Genomic DNA, 26,424 nt, shown 5'->3' on the forward strand with positions numbered 1-26,424 from the left:
CAGTCTGAGCTCCTAGACTACTTCCTTCCTCCTTTGTTGTTCTCTCTCTGTACCCTCCTCCCACATCCACCATCTCCCATTTGCTTACCTGTGCTGCTCAGTGATCAGCTCCATTTGAAGACCAGTTATTTGTCACCCACGTCCTTTCCACACTGACCAGTCACTGGACTAAGCAGGTTGATAGCCTTCTCTTAAAAAAAAAAAAAAAAGAAATCAGTGCTATAACCTACAATAAATCGCAATACTAGTGAAAGTTCAAATGTTTTCTTTCTTTTTTCTTTGGTGGATGTTAAAGGCTCTTGTTCTCTTATATCATGTAAATAGCTTGGTTTTGTCTTACTGTATTATAGTGACAAAACTTTAATTTCATTCAAATAATGATCAGAAAATAGCAAATTCTATAGATTCCAGGGTGAGGGAGTGGTCAAGATAGGGAAGTTCATTTGGTGAAAGAAAAGCAAAAGTAAAAAGAAGAAAAAGCTACTGGGTGGCTACTAGGATATCAAGGATATTTTTTGACCTTGAAGAAACCATCTGTGCTTCCAAACATAAATATGTGAAAGTGAGGGATGTCCTGTTATGCAGGTAGGAGAGAACAAGGCTGATTCCTATCCAGCTGAGCAGGTTCTATTGCTTTGAACCCTCTGGAAATATAAAGATCACAGGATTCCACTGCGTAGCTGCTGCATTTCTTGGTTTGATCTGTCAGTTGGCTTTCTCTTCCCTTGGAGTATTTTTGGACTGCACTTTCAGAGAATATTTAACTCTTCTTCATCCAACTGTAAAGTGTGTTGATGGAATGCTTTTTCTTAATTGGAGTAAAATCTACAAAAACTAATTTAAGTTGTTGTAACTTCTGTTTGACCTGATCATTATTTACAAACTATTCCATGCAGTGGAAGAGTGAAATTCTTCAAATAGTTCTACTTTCAAAGAATAAAATAGTCATGAAATGTATGTAAATGGAAGCACACAAAGCGCCTCTTTTAGTTCAAAACTACAGATTTTTGTTTGGGCTGGAGGGGTGTCAAATTCTGTGATTCTGAAAGAAGACAATACTGCTGAACACAGCTCATTAAAAAAAAAACTATTTCTACTACTGTCTGAGTTTAGATTCCAAATAAAAAATTAAATGTGACATCTCCACCCTGTCATGAAGCTGTCTGAGTCCTCACTTTAGTCCTGAAGCTGCGGGGGAGGGTTGTGGAATTCAAAAGTTGTAGTTCACTCCTTTTCGAGCCTTCTTGGACTCCATCCTCATGGGGTTGTGTTCCTGTCATGCCTTGATTGATTATTGAGATAAAAGATATTGCTGTAGAAGAGCTGGAGGGTTACAGAAATCAACGGAGCCACAGTAATTTTCCACAGCTGAGGCTCTGACTCCTGACTTACCCTTTTATCCATCTTGTGATGTACTGCTCTGCCTCTCCATTCCTGCAATCTGCAGCTTTTTCCAAGGTAATTGTAGGAATCCCTCTAAGGAATTATATTCTACCGTAATTGCATTTTATTATATCCATTTCTATGTTTTTTATTAATAAATAAATTAATAAATATATGCATGTATTAATCTATATACCTAACAGAAGATGGCACCAGAACAGCTGTTGGCATTGACAAATGACTGTATTTGCCAGTGGAGTTCTACTTAAAAAGACTTAGAAAAAAACCCACTTTAATTAAAAAAAGTTGTATGGATTGATAGAGGTGTAGGTGCATGTGCCAGTAGAAGTTTATTTTCTCACTGATTGGCCAGTTTTTTTTCTAAATGTTTTCTTTTTCTCCTTTGAGAAAAGCAATTCAGTACAAGGCTACTCTATCTTTAGATTGAAAATGAACTTGGGTTACTTTAAATTTTGATTATGTGCTGTTTTGTGGTTTACTGTTACACCTTTGGAACACAATCTAAATGAATGATAGAAAAGACGATGGTAAAAATAAGAATAATCATATCAAGAAAATGCTGTAGGTTTAATGTCATTATTATTTAAACAGCTTCCTGTCCTAATAATACAAAGTGAATAGTGACAGCTGCCCATTGTTTGAAGATATCAGTAGACACTATCATTTGCTTTGAATTGGATTCAGAACACATGTGAACAAAACTATACTCCTCCTACGATTACAGTAAAAGTATGTCTGGAAGATGCTAAATATTTCCTAGGTATAAATTAGTAATTCTCCTCAGTGAAGATATAATAATGAAGCAGCAATGCTTGAACAGTAGGTATCACTTTTTTTCATTTTTTTAACGTCTCATTTCTTGTAGACACTGACAGTTTTCAAGCTGAGGTATATATTTCAGAGAGCAAGGTCTTGATGATATGAGCATATTGTGCTATATAAATAATAGCTTCTGTGAGTGGGTCTTGGCACATTCTTTCCAGTGCCAGATTCTTTCACTCAAACTGTTCGTGTGGTGAGGGAAAAAAGGACTTGCATTTTTCAAACAGGCTTTGTTCTTGTCAGACTGACAACATTTAAACAAACATAATCATCTGTTTTGTCATCATTCTTGAGTGCGAATAACTTTTGAGAAAAGGTTTACTGCATTTTAAAAAAGAAAAAATTAAAGATATATGGGCCTGAAACCCCAGGGCCCTGCTTAGATGTCCTTACAACTTGCAAAAACACATTTTATTAAAGACAGGGAATTGGCTTCATGGTACCATTCTTCTTTTATTGATGCCCTCATTACTGTGGGATAATACATCATTAAGGCACAAGGCCAGGATATTGTATCTTTTTCCTTGCCCATCTGTGGTGGTAAATTAAAATTCCTCTGTTAACCTATATGTTTTTCCTATATCCAGCAGTCTTTTCCTTCTCTTTGCATAGCCTTATCCTTTTTCTATATTTACAATTGTGAAAATAATTTAGTAAATGTGAAAGGGCTGTGAGCCACTACTGAGGGAAAAACATTTCGTGAATGATTACTTTCAGAATTTGGAATACATGTTTTAAAGTGTTTTATAAAATCTTATTTTCATCCTGAAACAATGATATCTCAGCTTCAAATTTTGAAGACATTTTCATGCTTTTCTTGGCCCTTGGCAGTCCATACCTGAAATCCTGTGTTCAGTTTTGGTCCCTGCTATACAAGAGAGATGTAGACAGGCTGGAGAGGGTCCAGAGAAGGGCCATCAAGGCCCTGATTTTCTGGATTCTTAATAGAGCTTAAAAGGTTTAACTTTACCCTAAAATTGCTCTTGTCAAACTGAAAAAACACTTATCTCTGTGTAGGCACTGAAGAAGAATACCTCTGAAACTATCAAAACCTTAATTTTCTGTAGAGCTGAGACTGGAAATAGGGACTGGGAAGCATGCTGCACGAGAAAAAGCTGAGAACAGGATGTAATCCCTCTTGAGAAAGGAAGGCTTAGAGAAGGCCTTGTCACCATATTCCATATTTAAAAGCTGGCTACAAAGAAGATGAAGACTCCTTTTTTACAAGGAATCACATGGGAAAGACATGGGTAATGTGTGCAAGTTACTCCTGGGGAGTTACTTCTGTCTTCTCAGAAGGGCACTCCTGAGAACTAGCATGGAACACCTGTGAACTTTCCCCATTTGTTTCAGATATGGATAAAATGTGATTTTCATAATGACTAAATAAGTCGATCTCTGTATGTAAAGCTTTCTTTACATTCAGAGAAGGAAGATCTGGTGATTGCTACAAGAGAAGCTTTGCACACGCATGTACAGTGAAGAGGGCAAGCAGATTGCAAAAGCAGAAGCATGTGTTATAAAGCCAAAGCTTTTATGACCAACTGTAAAGAAGCGGTGAAATGCATTCCATCTGGAAAGGATTATGACCCAGAAACTACTAAAGCTGGACAGCCATGAGGACTTGACCATGTCTGACCTCTAAGTTTTTTTGCAGAAATATTCAGCAGATCCACAGTAGGAAAAAAGTTGAATACTTGAACTACAGGCTTGAGTCTTTGTATCTCTACAGAAGTTTGGCAGGGGGTCAGCTGAAGGATTGTGCAGTAAAGAAAAATTTCACTACAACAGTGGCTAGTCTCAAAATCTAAAATATATATTTTGAAGTGTTTTCAAAAATCTTATTTCCTTCATTAACATTGTTATTACTAAGCAGAGCCCTGGGAACTTTGTCAGATGAAAGATTTTGCCCTGAAATAACTGGGAAAATATCTCTTTTCCAGTACCACTTCTTAACAGTATATCACTGAGATATTTATAGATATTTCCTTCACAGGCATCACAGAGAAGACCTTTGTAATGATTTTCTTTAGAAGATGTTTTTCAACAATAGGCATTCTGGGCAGAGTAAGTGACCTCTTGCCTAGCAGGAGAGCTCCTCCTGATATCTCTAATGGGTTTATTGTCTTCAAAGCTGGTCAAAATCCTGTTCAGAGAAATGTATCTCTGACTGGGTATAATAAAAATTTCCAACACTAAATCCCAAGAAACAGAACCAAAACATAATATCTCAGATGTTGTGTGTATTATGTCCATTCAATTTCCTGAAGGTTTTCAGTTTCAGGGCAATTTCCTTATAGCTTTAGCACTTTCAGGTATGGTTTTTCTTATGGAAAAAAAAAAATAAAAGAAAAAAATGGAAAAAAAATGAAGGAATAAAAGGCCTAGAAAGCAAAGAAAAATGGTACTTTTTTCACAAGGGAATGCTAGGTTATAACCCAACAGTCTATCATGAAACAATATTGTTTGATTGTATCACAATCTGTTTCAGTATGATTTATGTGTTCCCAAACTACTCAGTACCATGTTGTAGGAAATATAATATATTAATTCCAGAAAAAATACACTTTATTAACCTGCAAGTAAGGTAAAAAAACTAACTAGTATACATTTGATCAAGGATCTATTTTTAAAACACTGAAATACATCCTGAGATTTGAAAATTTAGGTTCCATTTCTCAGGAAAAAAATACTAAAATAACTCAAAGTACTACTACACAACAGCTCAGCCTTTACAGTATATTTATTGTGGTCTTGATCCTGTTCTTCAAAAAAATGGAAAAGATCATTTATTTGGTGTAACAAATTCTTTGAAAGCAGGCAGAAATCCTACAGTGTCACTTTGCTCCCTGATTCATCTCACATCTGAATTTAAATATTCTTGTTATTACAAAGCTTAATTTTTTACAACCTTCATAGTCTCCTGTAGTCTTTCCTTACATCTAGAAATGGGTCCTAAACCCCATGGAATGTTCTATCATGCACATGGCATTTGGCATATGAATAGGTCTTGTCAGTGTTGTGAACTTGTAAGTCAGGTCTAATGGTGAGCTCCATTTTGGGGGGATGGTTTGTGTGTGAATAAGCAGATTACAAATTACAAATTGCTATTGATTAACACAATTAATTATGAATGTACAGCTCCCAAGTAATTTTGCAGATACCTGCCCTCCCCCTAGCTCTCCAAGCCCAAATATGTTTAGATTTGAAACCCTTTTTGTTCTAAACACTTATCCAAATATCCCTAAAAAGAAAAAAAAAAATCATTTGGTCTATGTTGGGTATTTTACTTCAGTTTAGATCAATTTATTGGGTAGTGAGGGAAAAAAAGGTCAGAATGCAAAAGAATCTGTCTTCATCCAAAATCTAAAGTAAAGCTGGAATCTTTCTACAATGTAATATTTCATTGTCCTATGTACCTCACTTTCTGGTACATGGGATTTTGCTGCCAAATAAGGTAGTTCAATTACTTTAGAGAGAATGCATTATTTATTGACCAAAAGGTCAAAGGGGACCATGTGGTGCAAGGAATTTTCAGGAGGAATGGTGATCATTTGTCAAGAGAGAAGAAATGTACATTGATATGTGAAGTTATTATCCTTCTCCTGATCACAATTTGACCTTTGTCTTGCTAGAACTATACATCACCCTAAGGGAGAGGAAAGAAGGACACAACCCACAAACAGGCAGGAGACTTAAAGGATGATTAGAAGAGCTAAAATGAATGGACAGACAAGGAAAATCAGCTATTTGAACACACAAATATTCCATGTGTTTTAAAGGATACCAGAGAGTTTTATCACAGAGAGTGGCTGATATGTAGTCCTTTAAAAACTGAAGGTTTAGTCTAAAAGCAAAAAAAACCCTTTTTTTTTTTTAATTTTAATTCAAGTATTTTAAAATATTTCAATTCATAGACACCTTCATAAAGTTAACTTTTATACTAAACCCAGCTCATTCTGTCCTTCAATTTTTTTCATAGGTATGTGATAAGAATGAAGGAGAGAAAAGGACAAAAAATGACAGGCATGTGAAAGGTTGAATAATCCACAGATGGAAAAAAGCAATTTTGTTTTGTGACCTATTGGAATACAGAGATTGTACATGTGGCAGGGGTAAGAACAAAATACATCTTCTGTTATGATTAAACTCACAGCACACTATTCAAATGACAGGTTGTGTGACACATAAAAACACAGGGCAGCTATGCAGAAAGGCAGGTAGAATTTGTCATTTTGGAACTTGTATTTCTTTCTGTTTCCTATCATTATCAAAACACTTAGGTTATGCCCAAAGTATTACTTCTTGATAAAAAAATAATTAAGGGTAATTTCTAAATCCTCCCTTTAGGCTATGAAATTTTGTAGCAATAGGAGTCACGGGAGGCAGAGACCAAAGAAGCATCTACCAGTGTGTGCATAGATAGTTATTTCATAAAAGTTTTATATTCTTCTAGTGGGTTTGCCCTGGCTCCAGCTTAGCCTCACACAGTTTCAAACTTCTTTCTGGCAAACTACAGTAATAGCCATTTTGAGTGTTGATTTAAATTTCATTACAAAGCCATATGAGGAAAAAAGGAGAGAAATTCCTCAAGTATTTTATAGTGAAAGGAAGGCATTTAAATTTGGTGTACAGAACCTAGCATCAGTCATTGCTGAGGACAACCTGTGTAGTAATCCACTACTTAGTCATACGTTTGGAAGGAAACATTCCACAATGTGTGCCTCAGAGAAGCTAAGCTTTTATGAAAGAGAAAAGTAAGTCAAAACAGATATTCAGTCTCACATTTATAATCATTTTACCTATGCTGAGTCAAATCAGTTAACTTTTTGTTTGCAAAATTATAGTTCACAGAACATTAGGACAAAGAAGCCCTCAAAAAAGTCCAACAGTTGTAGGAGAAAGGATTTTGTGAGGTAGATTCCATCACTTTGGAATAATCTCCTGGGAAGATGTAATACTTCAATTAAAGAACAGCAATCCATCTAAGAAGACACTTTAAATTTGAGTTTGTGTGAAACATTTAAGATTAGAAATTGTAAAAAAAAATGTTCCTGACATCACAAAAAAAAGAGAGAAGCAGTACAATAGGTATCATAAAACTCTGAAAAATGTCATATGGCATCTGTATTATGATGCACAGATACCTCCTCCATCACTGCTTTGCAGTTATTCTTCAATTTCAGAGTTGTTTCATGTCCCTGCCAAACACTTCCAAGGTTTGCCAGTATTCAGGAAAGACTAGAAGAACCTGGCAACATCTGGACTTAAGAGGGAACTTCAACAAAATTATTATCAGTACACCCTATCTCAAACTTTCATGGTGAATGAGGTAGAGAGAACAGAACTCAGCTGGAGTAGCTCTCTAATATTTCTTAATACAAAAGTCAGAATTACCTGAATTAAGATGAACTCCAAAGCTATTGTTTTCCCCATTTTCAAATGATTGAACTATCAATCACAGAGGACTCTTGCCTCAATCAGTGTAAGAACTGAAACACTGTTGATGGTGTCTTTATATAGTGGAGTTACAAAGGAAATATCTGTAGGTTTTAATATGAAATTTTAAAAGAGATTCAGACATTACAGCAGTAAAAAGGAGAAAATTACATCCTGAAAAATTTTTTAATAATTCAAGACTTTTAATGAAATTATATGTATTGACTTTTTTTTCCTTTAACAAATTTATTTTAAAAATCTAGATTACAGTAATTTCACGAATACAAGCCACAATGAGTATAAATCGCATCTCTGGGTGTTGGCAAATATTTTGTTCTTTGTCCATAAATAAGCCGCACCTGAGTATAAGCCGCTCTGTCGTTTGCAGTGAGGACCCGCGTGCAGCAAAGTTGCCAATTAGTAACAGAACCACGGCAGGACGGGGTTTACTGGCTCGGCTCGGGCTGTGCAGGTTTGGCCCGCTCGGGGCTGCCGACGCCTCTGGGCTCGCTCGCCCTGGCCCGGCGCTGCCCCGTGGTGGCAGGCAGGGACGGAGCCCCCCCTGCTCCCGCGGCGGCGGAGGTGGGCGGGGATGGAACACCCCGCCTCCTCCCCAAGCCACGGCAATGGCGGCACGGGGCCCCCCCGTCTCTCCCCTGGGCTGCGGCAGAGGAGGGAAGGAGAGAGCTCTCCCTCCTCTCTCCTCATCCCCTGTGCTGCCTGCGGGGAACCAGTTCCACCCGCGGTGCAACAGAGTAACAATTTGTAACAATTGCGAAATGCCGGCTTTTACTGGCAGGTGCTTGGCTCGGCACCCTGGCTGGCACTTCTGAGGTTGTAAATGTCAGAAAATTATTCACATATTTGAGCACTATATCTGGGGCTGGTGCAGAAGCAAAGAAATAATCTGGCAAAACTATTTTAAGCAAGGAAAATATGGGTATAAATATGTTGTGTGTATTATATTATAATTCAGTTGCCGGCTTCTCACACTGCACAATAAAGAATACTAATGAATATGGGCATAAATAATCAGTGCACTCATCAAGCTATAGTTCAGTAAAACCGGAATTAATGCAAACCTAAAATCACGACTTTCTATTTAGTTGTTATCCCATGCTGATTAATAGATAAATGACTCGCCAGTATTCATGAACATCAGTTATTTTTTCCTCCTCCCCAGGAACAACTCTGTAGGTAAGATGCTTTTCTACATTCTAGGATTGTTAGAAAAGGGAAAGATGCAATCCTAGATGTTACCAGCAATGCAGGTGTTCTTTCTATCTGTACTATTTGCATCAGTAATATTGAAAGATTGTGACGGTGTCTCAAGAAATAAAATTGCCTCTTTGTGAAAAGGCTGGGATTCTTTGTCTCAGTGCTCAAAGGAATACTTCTGCAATGACCAATGAGCAAAACAAGTTTTATTTCTGTCTGCCGTCCAGATGAAAGTAACAGGATAAGTTCAGTATGTGAATATAATTTTCTAAAAGATGGAAAAATGCAGTTAGTTATTTATCTGAATTTCAGATGGAGCATGGAATAGTAGCAGAGACTATCTGGAGACTAAAAAGCAACATAATAATGCAAGAGGGTATCCATCAGTTTTTGTTAAATTGATTAAACTGCTTCTCAGATAGATATTTTGGTCTGTAGCAGAGCAATTGAAGTAAAGGATCTATTCCAAAGAGACCAAAGCACTTACTAAAAGACAAGACATAAATAAATCATAATTTATTATGCTTAATTAAATAAAATGTAATGGGGTGTCATGTGTTGTACATATGAAGCCGTGACAGATGGCCTACTGATGTCATCTTATTTTAAACTTCAGTGACAGTCTAGAAAGAGGAAATCTGAAGTGTTCTATACCTCTTTTTTATTTCAAATACAATGAGGGAAACACATGGCAGATGCAAACTCTTAATTTAAATAATTTCAGAAATATTTATTATGCTTTTTCTATATTAAATTACTGATTACCTTTTAACTAAAGTAAAACTGTTTAATTTTCCTATAAATAATACTAGTAAAAGCTGAACTATAATACTGCCTTCAGTAGAATAATAGAATAAGCTGAATTGGAATGGACTTATCAGGATCATGTCCAACTCTTAGTCCTACACAGCACCTCTCCAACAGTCACAACACATGTTGGAGAGTGTTGTTCTGACGTTTCTTGAACTCTGTCAGGTTTGAAGCTGTGCCCAAACACCCCCTGGGTGAAAAAACTTTACCTGATATCCAACCTAAACCTCCTCTGACACAACTTCAGGCCATTCCCTTGGGCCCTGGCACTGGTAACCAGAGGGAAGAGATCAGTGCCTGCCCCTCCTCTTCCCCTCATGAGGAAGATGTAACTGCAGTGAGGTCTGTCCTCAGTCTCCTCCAGGCTGAACAGACCAAGTGACCTCAGCAGCTTCCCCTCAAGGCCCCTCCCCATCCTCATGGCCCTCCTTTGGACACTCTAATAGTTTAATGTCTTTTTTATGTTGCCAGCCGCCAGCATTGGAGGTGAGGCTACCCCAGCTCAGAGCAGAGCAGGACAATCCCCTCCCTAATCCAGCTGTGCCTGATTCCCCCCAGGACAGGCTTGGCCCTCCTGGCTTCCAGGGCACTGCTGGCTCATGTTTAGCTTTACATCAACCAAGACCCCCAGGTCCCATTCCAAAGCTTAGTTTTCCAGCTTCTCCTTCCCTGGTCTATAAACACATCCAGGGTTACCCCGTCGCAGGTGCAGATTTTGGCACTTCCCCTTCTTGAACTTCATAAGGTTGGTAATCATCCATCTCTAATTTGTTGAGGTCTTTTTGCAGTAGTTGTATTAATGATGGGCAAACATTTTAGCCAGCAGTTAACACCCCACTAAAGTTAACAGAAAACCCTGGAATCTTCCAAAATTTACCCAGAACACAAATGTACTTTTTTTTAAAATTGTGGGACTGAGAACATTTCTGGTGTTTCATTTTCATGAGGTGAGTGAGATGAGTCTCAGTGATAGAGAACTTCCCCTAATACAAATAATGCAGCTGAAATCAGGTTACAAGGCAGATAGTCATGGTGTAAGCCAGCAGATTTGTAAAAGCAGAGAGTCAGGGAGCCAAAACAAGTGGCTGTAATATGTTGCATTGGTCATGATTCCTCAGTCTTAAACATCTGTAACAAAACAATGTGAATGGTAGTTGTGAACTTGCATAATTAATCTTTATTTCTAGAACAGATTAAAATCACTATGTACATGTATTGCACCACCCACAGAGATTTTATAATGTTATAGGATAAGAGTATAAATTTCCTGAAAAGTTTAATAAGTACATTTTAGAATGCTTTTTCATCCAAGAATTCCAAGATTAAGCCACATTACAAAAACAACAAATAATTAGGAAAGTTTGAATGCATTATGCTTGCAGATTCCTATTTGAAGTGGATTACCATGTGAATTTCACATGGTTGCAATTGGTATTTTCTTAATTTCTCATTTAGAAGTATTGGATTACTTTTTAAACGTATACTTAATCCTCAATAAAAGCGTAGAAACAATTTCTCCGGCATAACTGTACATTGATTAATATTCTGAGCAAGCGTTCATATATCCTTTTGCAAACTACTCAAGACAGTATTAGAGAATATCAGGATCAGAGGATACTGGGATTTCAGGCAGCCAGAGAGGCACTGGGTCACTATGTCAAACACTTGAACAGCTCCCCAGTGTTCAAACACCACATTTATTTGTCTGCACCCTCATGCTGGGCTCCCCCTCCCTCTGCCCCAGCCCTGACAGCGAGCCCCAAGGGAGGTGGGCTGGGCTGGGGGTGAGGAGGGTCTGAGATGTGGCCACAGCCCTGGGTGTCCAGCTGTCCCCACATAGACAGGAGTGACAGCAGGTTGTCCATGTTGGTCCACTGTCCTCATATGCCTGAGTTATCATTTGCTCCTCTGCATTCCAGCAAATCTGAACAACAACAGAACCTTTTATTGGGAATCAGAGGGCTGGGCTGGCACCACTCTCACCCTGTTATGGTGGCAGCTCTGTCACAGCAGGCAGAGCATGGGCAGGGGCTGTGTCACCAGGGGCTGGTGACAGGGCCAGCCCAGTGAAGGTGTAAAAAGAGCTGCACTGTATAAGATTTATTTTACTATTTCAAGGCCCACAGTCTGGCCACAGTAGTCATGAATGAGGTTTAGAAGAAACGAGCTACATTCATGGTTATGGTGGCTCACTTCGGCTAAGGGCCACAGTCCCACCACAGTGGGACACAATGTTCACTCTCTGCTTCTCCTCAATGGGACAGTGAGAACAGTGGATTAAAAATGGCTGTTACTTGAGATAAAGCCAGGGAGGTTGCTGAGTGGTTGGTTACTGTCATGAGCAAAATGGACTTCTTTTAGAGAAAATTAATTTAATACATTGACAATTACAATATATTTTGGTAGTAAGAAACTGAGGCAAAAATTAAAACTATATCTTCCCCTTTCCCAGCTTCAACTTCACTCCTGACTACCCTAACATTCCCAACCCCACATGGTGTAGGGGTGTGAGGAATGGGAGTTATGGTCACTAAGTAACTGTGACTCTACTGGTCCTTCCCATGCTCCTGTAGTCCACCAGGAACTGTTCCATCATGTGTCCTTAACAATGGCTGCAGCATGAATTTCTGCTTCACTGTGGCTTCTCTTTGGGCTGCCAGGCAGCGCCTGTTCCAGCACCTGGAACACCTCCTCCCCCTTGTCCTGCTCTTCCTTGGTGCTCACACTGCCCAGTCTCGCTTTTACCCCCTCACTCCTCGCTCTTCCAGCTTTTTATCCCTTTCTTGAATATGTTTTCACAGGGGTACCCCACACTGGAACCCGTTATGTCCTGAGATGGGTCTGCTGGAGCCAGCTGGATCCAGCCTGCCTCTCCTCACAGAGCCCATGTGTCTCCCCAGCCAGCATCTCTGCAGGGACAGCTGCCACACGCATCAGGTATGTCCACAGCTCCCTGCTCTAGAAAGTTTTGGGTGCTGCGTGACTGCACAGGAGAGTTCGAGCTGCTCACTTCCCAGCGTGAGCAAGAGCACAAAAAGAGATTATTTATGGAGTCAGAAAGGATTGTGACAAGAATAATGATGCAGAGTGTACCAAAACTTCTGTTTAGCCAGGAAGCATCTACTCAGAAAAGGAAATAGCATATCTATTCACTTGCTATTTTAATATCTCAGTGACAATGTTTCTACACCTCACAGAGGTTTATATGAAAACATCACCCATTTTTTTCCATCTTAAACTGAAGTGCAGTGAGATTGGTGGTATAATATAGAGTAGCATGCATACCACAGGATTACAGATATGCATAGCAATTGATATTGCAAAGCAAGAGCTTGTTGGTGCAATTTTAAATTACTCTTTTTAATCCAGGCAATTAAAATCACTCTTACTGTGATATACTGTGTTATCTGGTATTTCCCAGGAGTTTAGGATATGAAAAACATTTCAAATATTAGCAAAGTAACTTTTTAAAGCACAATTAAAAAAAAGAAGCTATTAAAATGTTATCCAAATGAAGGCTAAGAGGATGGAGAAAGGTCTGGAGGGGAAGCCTTATAAGGAGCCCTAATGCTATTTTTTTCAGCCTAGAGAGGAGGAGACCTCATTGTGGTCTTCAATATTCTTTACAGGGGAAGTTGAGGGGAAAGTACCAATCCCTTCACTCTTGTACCCAGTGACAGGACCCAAGGGAATGGCCTGAAGTTGTGTCAGGGGAGGTTTAGGGTGGATATCAGGAAAATGTTCTTCACCCAGAGGGTTGTTGGGCACTGGAACAGGCCCCCCAGGGAAATGGTCACAGCTCCAAACGTGACAGAATTCAAGAAACATCAGAACAACATTCTCAAGCATGTGGTGACTGGACCAGGAAAGCAATGTTTTCTATCTCTGTAATTTCTCTTTTTGAAGGTCTGTTATGCCAAATTGCAGATTCAAAGTTTTTCTACAGAAAAGCTATAAGATACTGTAAATTATAGAACTTCCAGTGCAACCTGGGAAGATAAATCTCTAACAGATCTTACATCCTGAAATACTCATTAGACCTCATACAACCCCTACCCAGAAAAGTGCATACTTGATGTATCATGGACCAAAAGAGATGCCCAATGATATAGAATTCCTGAGTATTAATATGTTAAGAATATATCAAGAAAGTTGATGCAGTTGCAGAGGAGAACTATATATGTTCCTCAAATTTGTGTATCACCAATGTTTATTAAAATTTAAACAAAGACATGGGAATTTAATTTTAAATTGGTTCCACAAAATTACAGTTTTTGGTAAAGATGGATCAAGTTTTAATGTCACTCAGTTCACATTTACTTTTAAATAATTATTCTCTTCTGTTTTTTTTTCAGTTTTGCTTGTTATATGCACTCAATGTGACTTTAAAAGATCTTCTAATTAACCTTTGTTACCGTGGAAACAAACAGTTTAACCTGTTCAGTATGTTCAAAACACAAAAAAAGATTCGGTCAGCTTCAAAGAAAGAAACCATTGCTTTGTTCATCTAAAAGCTAGAGACATTCCTTGTCAGATTAAGCACCGAAAAACTAATTGACTTCAGTGTTAGTATTTATTTTACAAGTAGGTTCTGTAATTGAACTGTTCACTGAACACATAAGAAATACCTGTTTTAATCATAGAATCATTTAGGTTGGAAAGGTTCATCCAGTCCAACCATTAACCCAGCACTGCCAAGTCCACCACTAAACCCTTTCCCTAAGTGTCACATCAACACATGTTTTAAATACCTCTGGGGACACCAATTCAAGCACTTCCCTGGGCAGACTTTTCCAATATATGCAGCCCTTTCTGTGAACAATTTTTTCCTAATATCTCATACAAACCTCCCTTGGTACAAACTTGTGGCCATTGCTTCTTCTCACACCACTGGTTACTTGAAAGAAGAGACTGACACTTTCCTATAATCTGTCAAAATACAGTCTTCTGAAAAATAATAAAAAATAATAAAACAACTACTAATTCATAACAAAAAAAATTTCAATGACTAAATCTGTGTATAACCAATTTTAACAAAAGTGTCAGTAATTTAAAATATTTATTTTGGACATTTAGAAGCAAGCATACATGTATAGAAATTTAGACATATTACATCTGCAACCTGGGGCATAACATTATATCTAAAAAACATGCTTAAATTAACACAAAGTCAAAAGGCATTGAAGAAACTTCCCTTTTGCCAGGTAAATTCAACCAGATACATGTACATTTAATCTAGTTTGCTGCATGCCAGACATCTATGGCATGCTGTACATCTATGAATAAATGCACTCTGCAGAGGAGATCAAATTCTTGTCTCCTATTTTTACATTTATACATTCTGAAGTACAGTAATTTCACAAATACAAGCCGTACCATTTTGACCAAAATTTTGCTCCCACACTGGAAATGCGGCTTATACTCAGTAGTGGTCAATATGTGAATAATTTTCTGACATTTTCAACCCCGGGAGTGCAAACCGAGTCAGCGCAAACTGCAAAGTCGAGCTCCTGCCAGTAAAACCCTGCATTTACGCGGTTGTTACAAATTGGTTACTCTGTTGCGCGGCTGGTGGAGCTGCTCTGTGTAGGCAGCACAGGGGGTGGGGAAGGCGGGGCAGCTCTCTCCTGCTGGCCCCACGGCCTGGGGAGAAGGTGGGGGGCTCTGTGTTGCTGGCCCCGCGGCCTGGGGGGAGGCAGGGGGCTCCGTGCTGCTGGCCCCACGGCTCGGGGTCTCCCGTCCCCGCATGCCGCCGCCACAGGAGCGGGGGGGTCCATCCCCACCTCCCACCGCCGCCGCAGGTGCTGGCGGGCTCTGTGCCCCCCCTGCCACCACAGGGCAGCGCCAGGCCGGGGCGAGTGAACCCAGTGGCAGCGGCGACCGGCTTCGAGCAGTCCCCCGAGCGGCAGTGCCGAGCTGGGCCACCCAGCCCTATCGGCAGCCCCGAGCCCGCACGGCCGAGCCGAGCCAGTAAACCCCGCCCTGCCGTGGTTCTGTTACTATCTGGCAACTTTGTTGCACGTGGGTCCTCCCTGCGAACGACAGAGCAGCTTATACTCAGGTGCAGCTTGTGTATGGACAAAGAACAAAATGTTTGCCAACACCCGGCGATGCGGTTTATACTCAGTGCGGCTTGTATTCATGAATTTACTGTAAATTTATTTATTTAACTATCAGGGAAGATAGAATAAGCTTTTTCTCTCATTAGAGAATGTTCTCTGTTCTATGACCTGAAACAAACACATGCCTTCTAAGAGGTCTCAATTATCCAAATCACATGCCACATTAATCAATATTTTAGTAGACATTTTTTGGTCATGTGTTTCTTTAATTCAGATTGGTAAATGTTGAACCTAATAGATGGATGCTATGGAACTAGAAACTCTGAATCAAGAAAAGTTAGATTGAGACCTTGTGTATCTTCAGCTTCAGTGATTTAAACACTTTCAGTTGTGAACTTCATTCTGCTCTTTTTTTTCTCTGGAAGGTATAAAGAAAAGTGTAAGGATAAAAGCAGTTTACTGCAACACATCTGAAAGTTTTGGGAAAAATAACTAAGTATGAGAGCCTTGATTAAGGCCCTAATCACTGTCAAGTAGATAATTTCACATGGCCTACAACTCATTTTTGGTGTACTCAGCTATTTGTGGCATTATTATGACAATATGATGGTCAAAACTAATGAAACCCCTATGGATCTCAATAAATTTATGAGTACTTGATGCTACTTGAAGCAGGTCATATTCCTTAATCCCATTCTTAAGGAGTCACTCAGAAAATGTGACTTATATAGGAATTCAGACAAAGAACAAAATAGTTTTAAAAGAACATTTTCTTCTAGTGAAAGATATCCTGTATAAAATGAACAGTGTGGATTGTGCAGAAGATCTGGGTCCTGATGACCATAACAATGTTGTAAGGCCTTGAAATAAGATCATTGACAAAAATCAGGAGAAAATTATAGACCTCAGATTTAGACTGTTAATATTTTTATATTCTCTGGTCATTTTCAAAATGTCCAGTTTCTTTATATTCTATTTCTTTGTTCATCATTGTGGAGTCTGAGAAGACAAAAACAGAAAATAAAAGTAAAAAGAAAAAAAATTCTATAGTTCTTGGATGCTGCTTTAGAATTGAAGGGAAAATGTGTGTCTTTACAGTTCAATTTATAGACTAAAATAAAACATTTATAGCAAGGAAATAGTCTCGTCTACCTTCTGCAAGATGAAATCCTGGCTCCATTATGTCACAAAGGAATTGTTCTTAATACCTTCACTTAGATCCAGATTTCCCCACAGATTTTCAAAGTAGTTTTAATATTCAGTAGATCACTATGTCATTCCCACTCAGTTCTATCTCCATGCACTTCTATGAAGACACCCAGCGGAAAAGGACATGTACTCATATTTTGCTGGCCACAGTCACCATGGAGCTGTCAGTCACAAAAACAGAGTCATGACAGGTCAGGACCTTAAAATATTTATCCTTAGCCATCTGTGATTCAGTGACTTTATTACTTCTGCTCTTGTGCATGGAAAAACTTACATGGCTACATGGAGGCAAGAAGCAGTTAATAACCTTCCTGTTCCTGAAAATGAGAAAGGTTTTATGCCAAGTCCCTAAGGAAGTATATTCCTTACTAAAGAATTTGAAAACTTCACTGTTTCTATTATGCTATTTTTGCTTCATCTGCCTAATTGATAGGTTCATTAAAAAGGAAAATAAAAGATGCAGGAGTCTGCAGGAAAAAAAATTACATGCAAAAGCAAACACAGTGTATAATGCTCTTGGAGGGTCCCAGTCTCTAAATCCTGGCTCCCCTCTGCCTCCAAGACATGACTGCAGAATAAGCACTTTCAACTAAGCTGTTCAGCCAAAGATGGAAGGAATAATTCAGGATTGTATTGCCTTCCACTGAAGCTGTTGCTGGCAGTTCCCATAAAGTGGAAAAGCTCAGATAAGGACTGTTGTGACTTAGGTATTTCTTAGTTCAACTGAATGTTCTAATTACTAATTTCCTAATAGTTGGTGATTAATGCTCCCTTGGATATTTAAGGTAGAAATGGTAGAATTTCAGTGACAAATAGGAAACCACTCAAGGTTATAGTTCTGAAACAGAAAATGGATTGAATTCAGTGGATAACCAAGGATGATGACTGCTTTCCAGTATTAATTCTCTTCCGAGTGAAATTTTTCCACTTTTTGCTTCAAAATAGGAGTTTTCCTTTATAAACTGTTCTAACTTTTAAAAATTCAGCTAAAATTCTTACATACGTTCAAATGTAAATAAAAAGAATTTGGCATCCCACTCAGACATTGAGGGGATTATCTTTCTGAAAAACAAAGGAAAAATTGCATTTTGGCTCTAGTCAAATTATTATCCCTTGAAAATTTTTCTGTTAACCCGTCAAGACAAAATCACAGGACAATGAATTGGAGCACTTTTTTTTTTCTCTTTCCTATTGTTCCAAAATACTGTTTGATGACACTGAAATCATATTCTAGACTCCTATTCCAATTTTGGCAGACACTGTGATTATTTAAGACTGTGAGAAAAAATAGTAAAATTTTAAAGAAGGCTTTTATCATCTCTGTCAGCATAAAAGTAAGCAGAAAGTTTTGAAATCCCCAGGACTTTTCTAAGAGAACTGAGAACTTTTCCATGTTTCAGTAAACAATAGACAAAAATATAAAATGCAATTATTTAAATGAAAGAATAATAACGAAATCTAACCCCTTGCTCTTTTACTCTTTTCTTTTGTAGTCATACTGAATGAAAACAACCCCAAAACCAGCAAACACAGAATTTAAATTTACTGGTTCAGTTACTGCATGAATAGTGCTTATTCCATGTAGATTCTTACATGATACAGACACTGCCATATTGATCAAAAAGCACGTTAAAGGAATGACTGTACAGCTGATTCCCTAAGCTGCAATCAATGTGACATCTCTTCAATATCAGCAATGTTCCTACTACTGCCAGTATTACTTCTAACCTGCAAAGCTCCTTTTCCCTGCTGTCCACCTCAGGTCCCATCTTGCATCTCTGAAAAGGTCTTAAATTTTTCTGATATTCTTCCCATAATTCTAATCTGTGATGATTTTGCAAGTACAGAATATTATGTCTGATTTCCACCCACATTAACCTAGCAAATGTAAACCACTTGGACAGACACCATTTTTAAAAAATTGTTGTTAAATAGGATGCAGCAGAGTTGGACAAATTTTTTTCACTCAGTGTGATGGCTGAAAGATATGTATGATGAAAACTGTAATTTTGCTACAAAAACATTCCTGACAAGTTTGACTATCCATTAAAAGGATATTCCCCAGGTTGCAGCTCATATTTTCCTTACCCATACTTGGGGATAAGGAGAAGAATGTAACAGACAGCAAAAAGGAAGGGTGGGGATGTGAAGGGTGTATAATCTATCAGGGGTGTGGAATGATGTTTTATTGCAAATGCAGAACAGAAGGCTTGTAAGGAGGAGGGTGGAGTGGGGTAATATGCTGAGTTACACAAGGAAAATATAAAATAGTGGGTATTATTATTATTATTATTATTATTATTATCATTATCATTATTACAGGTTTGATTGTTATTATTAATTTATTTTATATACTACAGATTGTTGAATGCTGGTTGGTTGCTAGACAGAGAAAGTGTCTGGAAGTAAACTACACAGGTGATATCATGTGGGAAGGGTGGGCCCAAAAGGAATCATAGCTACCATTTCACTACTTGTACTTTCACTAACCTGAGGGCTCTTATATCAACTCCAAGGCTGATAATGATACTTTGTGCCTGGAGTAATAAAGAAGAGAGGCAAGGGAGCCACTTTTTTATTCTTTTTATTCTCCAGGGTAATCACAGATGCAGTGCAACAAAGAAGAGTGGATTGGAAAGCCATCCATCTCTGGGACTCAAATTAATGGCCTTACACATATAGCACAAAGACTGTGTTCTTCTATTAGTTAGCTACCTGTTATGTTTTGAGAGAGAAAAGGAAGCTGAAAAAAGGCAAGAGAAACACCAGGACAACTTCTGAGCTGACTGTCTCTGAGAAATTTCATTTAATTCTAATTGTTAAAGAGAGGGGCAATAACAAACAGTTGCTCCAATGGCAGACCATTCATTTTTATAGCCTTCAAAATACCAGATTTTTCTAGGAGAAGAAATGTTTCAGCTTTCACAAGACACAAGAAATTCAGACAACCTCAGATAACAAATAGTGGGAAAATTAGAGTGATTTCCGTTTTGCTGATGTTATAACTAAGACTCCTCTTTAGGTGAGGAGTTGTCTTACAGTAGGTCAACTTCTGTTTTAAATTTTCATACTATAGTAATAGTATCATTAATTATTGGATTAATTTCTATTCTTTCAAGAATATAATACTTAGAAGGAGACTAAAACTAGAGACATGAAGGATATTTATGATGTCAAAAAGTCTCTAAGGACCAGCCCAGAGCTCAGCCCAGAACTCCTCATTCTTTTGCTAAGTGACTCCATGAAAAAATTTCAGAGTGCAATAACTATACAACAAAGTCTAACGCAATCCCCCAATGTAGTAGGAAAATGTAGGGAGAGGATGGCCTGATATCATTAGGTAAGCAGTAAAGTAAGAAGAGGCCTGATAATTTTATACATTTGTTCTTTAATAAGAACTGAAGAAAAAGACTATTGCACTGAAAATCAGAGTTTTGCCTTCACACAGATAAATCTGATATATTCTTTGCAGAAACACATCAGTACTGCTGCCTGAGGGGAGCCAGCCTAGAAGTAGAAAACTGGAACTGTCTGTGATCTGACAAGAAACGCACAGAAAAAAAAATTAGGAGTGGCTCAGAAGTTACAAGATTTCTTTTAAAATAGGAAATATAAAGTTATCTCAATTTGTCTTCTGCTTTCTTAACCTTGATTCTAGTTTTATACAATATTTTGCAAGTTATTTTTCAAAAGGAAGCTGAAAATGTAATCACGTTTCCCAGACACTGGGCTTTAAGAAAACATAGAAAACATTTATAAGAAAACATTTATAAGGTGAGGAAGTACTACTGTGACAAGGTAGTCTGACTTCTTACTCAGCATGAACCCTCAGTTCTTTGACTAAATTCAGCATTTAAATTACAAGCAGTCTTAATTTCAGTTTTACAGAGAACACATCACAACACTGAAGCGTTATTGCAGGTATTAGCCACACTTTGGTTTAAAAATGAGAGCCTAATTCCTATTTTCTATATTTTAGTTAATGCTTTCATCCACTGGATCATGTTATAGCTATACCTGTTGCAGTAAGGCCCTTTAGCCTCTGGGAAGAGGGAACTACCAGAAATCCTCTCCGAGAGGAGCTGGAGGGAATGGCTGGCATGAAGCAGAGGAAAATCTGCATCCATGAGCCTCTCAAAGTCACTGCTTTGATGGTACAGTCCCTTTGGAGAAGTGTAGCTTTCTCTCTTCTTGCATTCAGAACTTTCTATCTCCACGTGAAAAGCATTTCCTTATGACCTGCTTACTAAAAGAACCACATAACTCTTCATCTCATTCATTATTTATAATTTTGTCAATCTTTCAGTTTCCTGTAATAATTTTATGGGGCTGCTTTGTTTGTTTTGTTTTGCTCACGTAGGACATGACTAAAAACACTGGGCTGTGAAAGGAACAAGAACCAAGACCTCTGGACTGCTATGTGGCACCAACAGGAGCACATCTCATCTATCTTCTGTGAGCTATTGATGGTACTTAAATAAGTACCTCTGTTGAAGAAAGCAGAATTCAAAGGAAAATTCAGGTACATTTATTGACCCAAAGTTTATTACATTACAGCGCATTAGTTTATGTTTCCATGTGAATGTTATTTTAATCTAAACAAGTTAGTTAGCAGAAGTCTGCTTTCCATAATTCTGTATTGCTTGCCATTACTTATAATGTCTTCCTTTACTTTCTTATTAGTCAAGCCTCATACCAGCTGTTCCATTGTTTTGCCTGGACTAAATATGAGACTGATGAGCCTGTAATTCCTTTTGTCTTTCCCCTTCCTCTCTTTTTAGATTTGGCACAGCTTTAGATTTCTGCCACTTGGCTCCCCCACAGCTAATAGGTTTAATGAAAAATAGCTTAATTTAAAAAGAAGGGTTCTTAGGAGTAAAATTAGAAAGTGTGCAATTGTTACTTAATTCTTGGGACTGTATTTAATTCCTTCAGATTCAGAATTGAATTACATATAATTTTGTCTGTACACAGAAATTATCTTTATATAATATAAAAGAAGTAAACAAACTTTTAAAATTTCACTAAAAAAATGTATACATTGATAAATATACCTACAAGTAACTTGATTTTGTGCACTTACATATATTTTGTCTGCTACAGTACAGTAATTTCACCATCATAAGGCACATCGGACTATAAGGTGCACCTCCAGGAGTCGGCAAATTTCTCAACTTTGTACATTACATAAGGCGCACCGGACTATAAGGTGCATTTTTTTTTTTTGCAGCAAGGATCCACCCCCAGCTCCCCCCACGGGGTTGCTGGCCGAGGCCCCGCCTCAACCCGGCAGCCATGGGCCCCTGGGCCCGCCTGTACCCGGTAGGGCCGGGGCATGCCCGCCGCTGCTCCGTGTAGCATCCCCGGGGCTGGGGCATGCCCACCGCTGCTCCGAGCCGCCTCCCCGGGGCCGGGCTATGACCAACGCTGCTCGGTGCCGCCTCCATGGGGCTGGGTCATGCCTGCCGGGGCACCGCGGGCCCCTGGACCCCCCTGCACCCGGCAGCTGCGGCCCCACGGCCCCGCCTCCACCTGGCAGCCATGGCCCTGCCGGCTCCCCCCGCGGCTCACGGCTCACACTTCCAGGTTGGCAAATTTCTAAACTTTTGCCCATATATAAGGTACACGGGACTATAAGGCACACTTCCAGCTTCGGGCCAAAATTTTAGTCAAAAGGGTGCACCTTATAGTTGTGAAATTACTGTATTTCTGAAACAGATGAACTGATTTAAAAAACCACAGTGTCTTTGTGTTGTTTATAAAGGAAAAAAGAAACCAAATTTTGTAACAAATAGAAACATTTTCCAAATCTTATAAATGTAAATCATGGACATGTCAATAGAGATTCATCTGACCATGGCAACATACTGAGATTTTTGTTTTGCAAATTTTTTCTCTAAACATTTTTTTAAATGTTTCCTGAAGTTCTAAATTTTTCATACCAGGCCCCTGAAGGAGAAAAAAGGAGTCAGCTGCTGAAGACTAATATTTTAGTCCACTCTCTTAATTTTTTATTATTTTCCCATTTCAAGAATGAATGAGAATAACATCATTTTCAAAAGTGTTGTTACTTGTATAAATTATCATACTTGGTGCTGGACATAACTCTCCTCATGCACTGCTGTTTCCATTAAAGAAAAAATCACCCTAAATTTCCATGTATATTTGCTGCTAAATATTGCCCACATGGCTGGTTTTTTATATTATTATTTTGAACCTCCCATCATTTCAATAGGTAAAAATACCCACTGCTAGATAGATTACTGGGTGCATTTTTAGGTGTATGTATGAAAATATTGTATAGGTATTCAAATATATGGGGATTAAGGGAAATACACATCATGTTATTTGTGCATCCCTTAAGTAGCAAAATTAATAATGGGTAATAATTCCTTGTCAGGTTGACCCTGCAATATGAGCCATCAGGAGCATCCAACCATATACAAAATTTTGGAAAACAAATGAAATTCTGCAAAAGCAATGGAGAGGCACATCTTGGAGGACACCACGGGGGAGAATCACTGAGCAGTGGCTGCAGTTGAAGAATCAGACTTTGACAGGCAGGTATGGGAGAGGATGAGCAATTTAGATCTGATTCATTCAAGGGTGAAGCAGGGATGAGTTACCTGCAGAGTACTCAGAATTACTAAAATCAGGATTTGTCCTTGGTTAACCCAAACTTGTTTCTGTTTCCTTTTTGCTTTCTCATTATTGGCACCCTTGTACTTGTTTTTCCATTCTTCTCTTTTTAGATATTTGAAAGTGGATCTTTTTGAACTTGGACAGCTTTTATGTTGTATGGTCCAGTGTTGCCCATTTTTGTTATTTCATTTTAAGTTTTGTGACTTTGGGATTTTTTTTCAACTGCAGGTCCTCAAAAGTGGCTGTATTTTTTTACTTGAGAAAAAATAAAAGACCCTACAAAGTATCCAAACCTGTTTCAAGTCCAGTTGGGAGAGATGATAAAAATGTGCTCTGAATGTCCAAAAAACTGTAAGGTAATAATGAACAGTGCAGACATTTCCTCATTATTTATAGTCCAAGCTTTTCAGTTTTATCTGTAGTCAAATTCATGACATTTGAACTTCTAGAGTTGAAACACTGGCATTTTTCAGTGTGAGGGCCTGCACTTTTCACGAGTGTCTGAAGAGCTGAAAAACTAGAGCAGCTGTGCATGGTTGAGATCAGGCAAGAAGTTAAAGGAGTTTTAAATTACTTCTTTGTCACTCAACTCCCTCCTTCACGTTGTGGTACAGTAATTTCACGAATACAAGCCGCAGCAATTTGACAAAAATTTTGGTGGAAACCCGGAAGTGCGGCTAATAGTCGGGGGCGGCTAATATGTGAATAATTTTCTGACATTTACAACCCCAGACGTGCCAGCCCGGGCGCGGAGCCAAGCACCAGCCAGTAAAAGCCGGCATTCCATGATTGTTACAGTGTTACTGTGTTGCCCTGGCTCCCTGCAGGCAGCACGGGGGGCGGGGAGAGAGGCGGGAGAGCTCTCTTTCCTCCTCTGCCGCAGCCCGGGGGAGAGACGGGGTGGGGGGGGGGAGCGCCGTCATTGCCGCAGCCCGGGGAGCCGACGGGGGCCCTGTGCCGCCATTGCCGCGGCCCGGGGAGGACGTGGGGGGGGCGCCGCCATTGCCGCGGCTCCGGGAGCCAACGGGGGCCCTGCGCCGCCATTGCCGCGGCCCAGGGAGGCGGGGGAAAGTGCGCGTAGCCATTGCCACGGTTCAGGGAGGAGGTGGGGTGCTTAGTCCGCGCCCGCCGCCGGCGCCACGGGCGCGGGAAAGCTCCGTCCCCGCCCGCCGCCGCTGCCGTAGGAGCAGGGGAAGCTCCGTCCCTGCCTGCCACCGCGGGGCAGCGCCGACCCGGGGTGACCGAGCCCAGGGGCAGCGGCGGGTGGCCCTGAGCGGCAGCACCGGGCTGGGCCACCTGGCCCCGTCAGCGGCCCCTAGCGGGCCGAGCCTGCACAGCCTTAACTCAGCCAGTAAACCCCGCCCTCCCGCGGTTCTGTTACTAATTGCACGCGGGTCCTCGCTGCAAACGACAGAGCGGCTTATACTCAGGTGCGGCTTATTTATGGACAAAAACCGAAATATTTACCAACACCCAGAGATGCGGCTTATACTCAGTGCGACTTGTATTCGTGAATTTACTGTAAATTCTTCTTCTCCATGGCAGGAGACTTGCTTTCCCGTGTGGTGAGCTTATGAGACAGATGTCAAGATCTCTATCATGGAAAAGTTGTAATGTTGTACCTCATACAAAAAGTGAGCACCTCTCCCAGTCTGAAATCTTGTGGTTCATGATCTGTCTTACATAAGCACATCTCATATGGAGAGTATGTCTCTACATTTGATGCAAGACAAGGAAAAGGACAAGAATGAAGTGGACAAACAGTTGTCACTTGACCTAAACAAGCAAACAAAAACAAATAAACAAGCAAACAAGCATTGAATCATCCATCCCCTTTTAAAACAGAAGCCTTTCTCTCCTAGTTGGGTAACAATAAAACTGCAAAGACCAAGATTTATGCATATTAATCTTCCCCTGCTATTTATACACATGTAGGGTTTATTTTGCTTGCATCCAATACGCACTCAGACTTCCTTGTATGTATTGTCATCTTGTTTTCCTCCATAATTACACATACATATTTTTATGCTTTCCATCCTTCCAGGATGCACACAGATGGAGGCAGAATGGCTGTTCTCTGGATAATCACTACAAAGAATGTCAGCTGCTAGTGTATCCAGCTTCTGAGCTGGCTAAATGGAAACAGTAGGATGGATCCACCATGTATCTCAGGTGAAAAGCTGAAACTTTTGAGAATTTCTGTAATCCCATCAGAATACACTGACAACTTGGTACAGGCTTTGTCTGCAGTACATGTCAGTTGTATGTCAGGAAAATAATTGCCTTTTCATCCTATAACTAGAGGAGGCAGAGACAGCAAGGACATAGAGCATGGGTTTGGATTTGGCTTTATAAACCTACAAGGACTGATGGACACAGTTCTAGGAACAGGAGGCTGAAGAGATTGCAAGAATCATAGAATAGTTTGTCTTTTAAAGAACCTTTAAAAGGCATCTAGTCCGACCCACAGGCAATGACCAGGGACATCTTCAATTAGATCAGGGCTCTCAGAGTCTCATCTGCCCTGACTTTGCATTTTTGCAAGGATGGGGCACTGTATTCCACAGTTTCATCATAAAAGCCACCACCCTCATCATAAAAAATTGCTTCTTTATATCTAGTCAAAACCAAAATCTCTTAGTTTAAAGCTTTTGCCCCTTGTCCTAGAGGCCCTGTGGAAATTGTCTGTCCTCATCTTTCTTGTAGGTTCCCCTTAGGTGCTGAAATGCCTCAATAAGATCTGCCTGGAGCCTCCTCCAGGCTGAACAACCACAACTATCTCAGCTGGTCTCTTGATAGGAGACAAGTTCAGCCCTCT

At 39.6% G+C, this 26,424-nt stretch overlaps 1 long non-coding RNA gene across 1 annotated transcript; it reads left to right on the plus strand.

Moving 5' to 3' along the window:
• The first annotated feature begins 1,288 nt into the window (after nt 1-1,288).
• LOC116992664 lies at nt 1,289-25,750 on the plus strand. Its single transcript, XR_004417090.1, has 6 exons — nt 1,289-1,458; nt 12,495-12,630; nt 21,325-21,486; nt 23,365-23,528; nt 23,835-23,962; nt 25,651-25,750. It is a non-coding gene; the product is annotated as an uncharacterized LOC116992664 (long non-coding RNA).
• Nucleotides 25,751-26,424: the final 674 nt, after the last annotated feature.

Source organism: Catharus ustulatus, chromosome 2 (assembly GCF_009819885.2).
Source record: "Catharus ustulatus isolate bCatUst1 chromosome 2, bCatUst1.pri.v2, whole genome shotgun sequence".
NCBI lineage: Eukaryota > Metazoa > Chordata > Aves > Passeriformes > Turdidae > Catharus > Catharus ustulatus.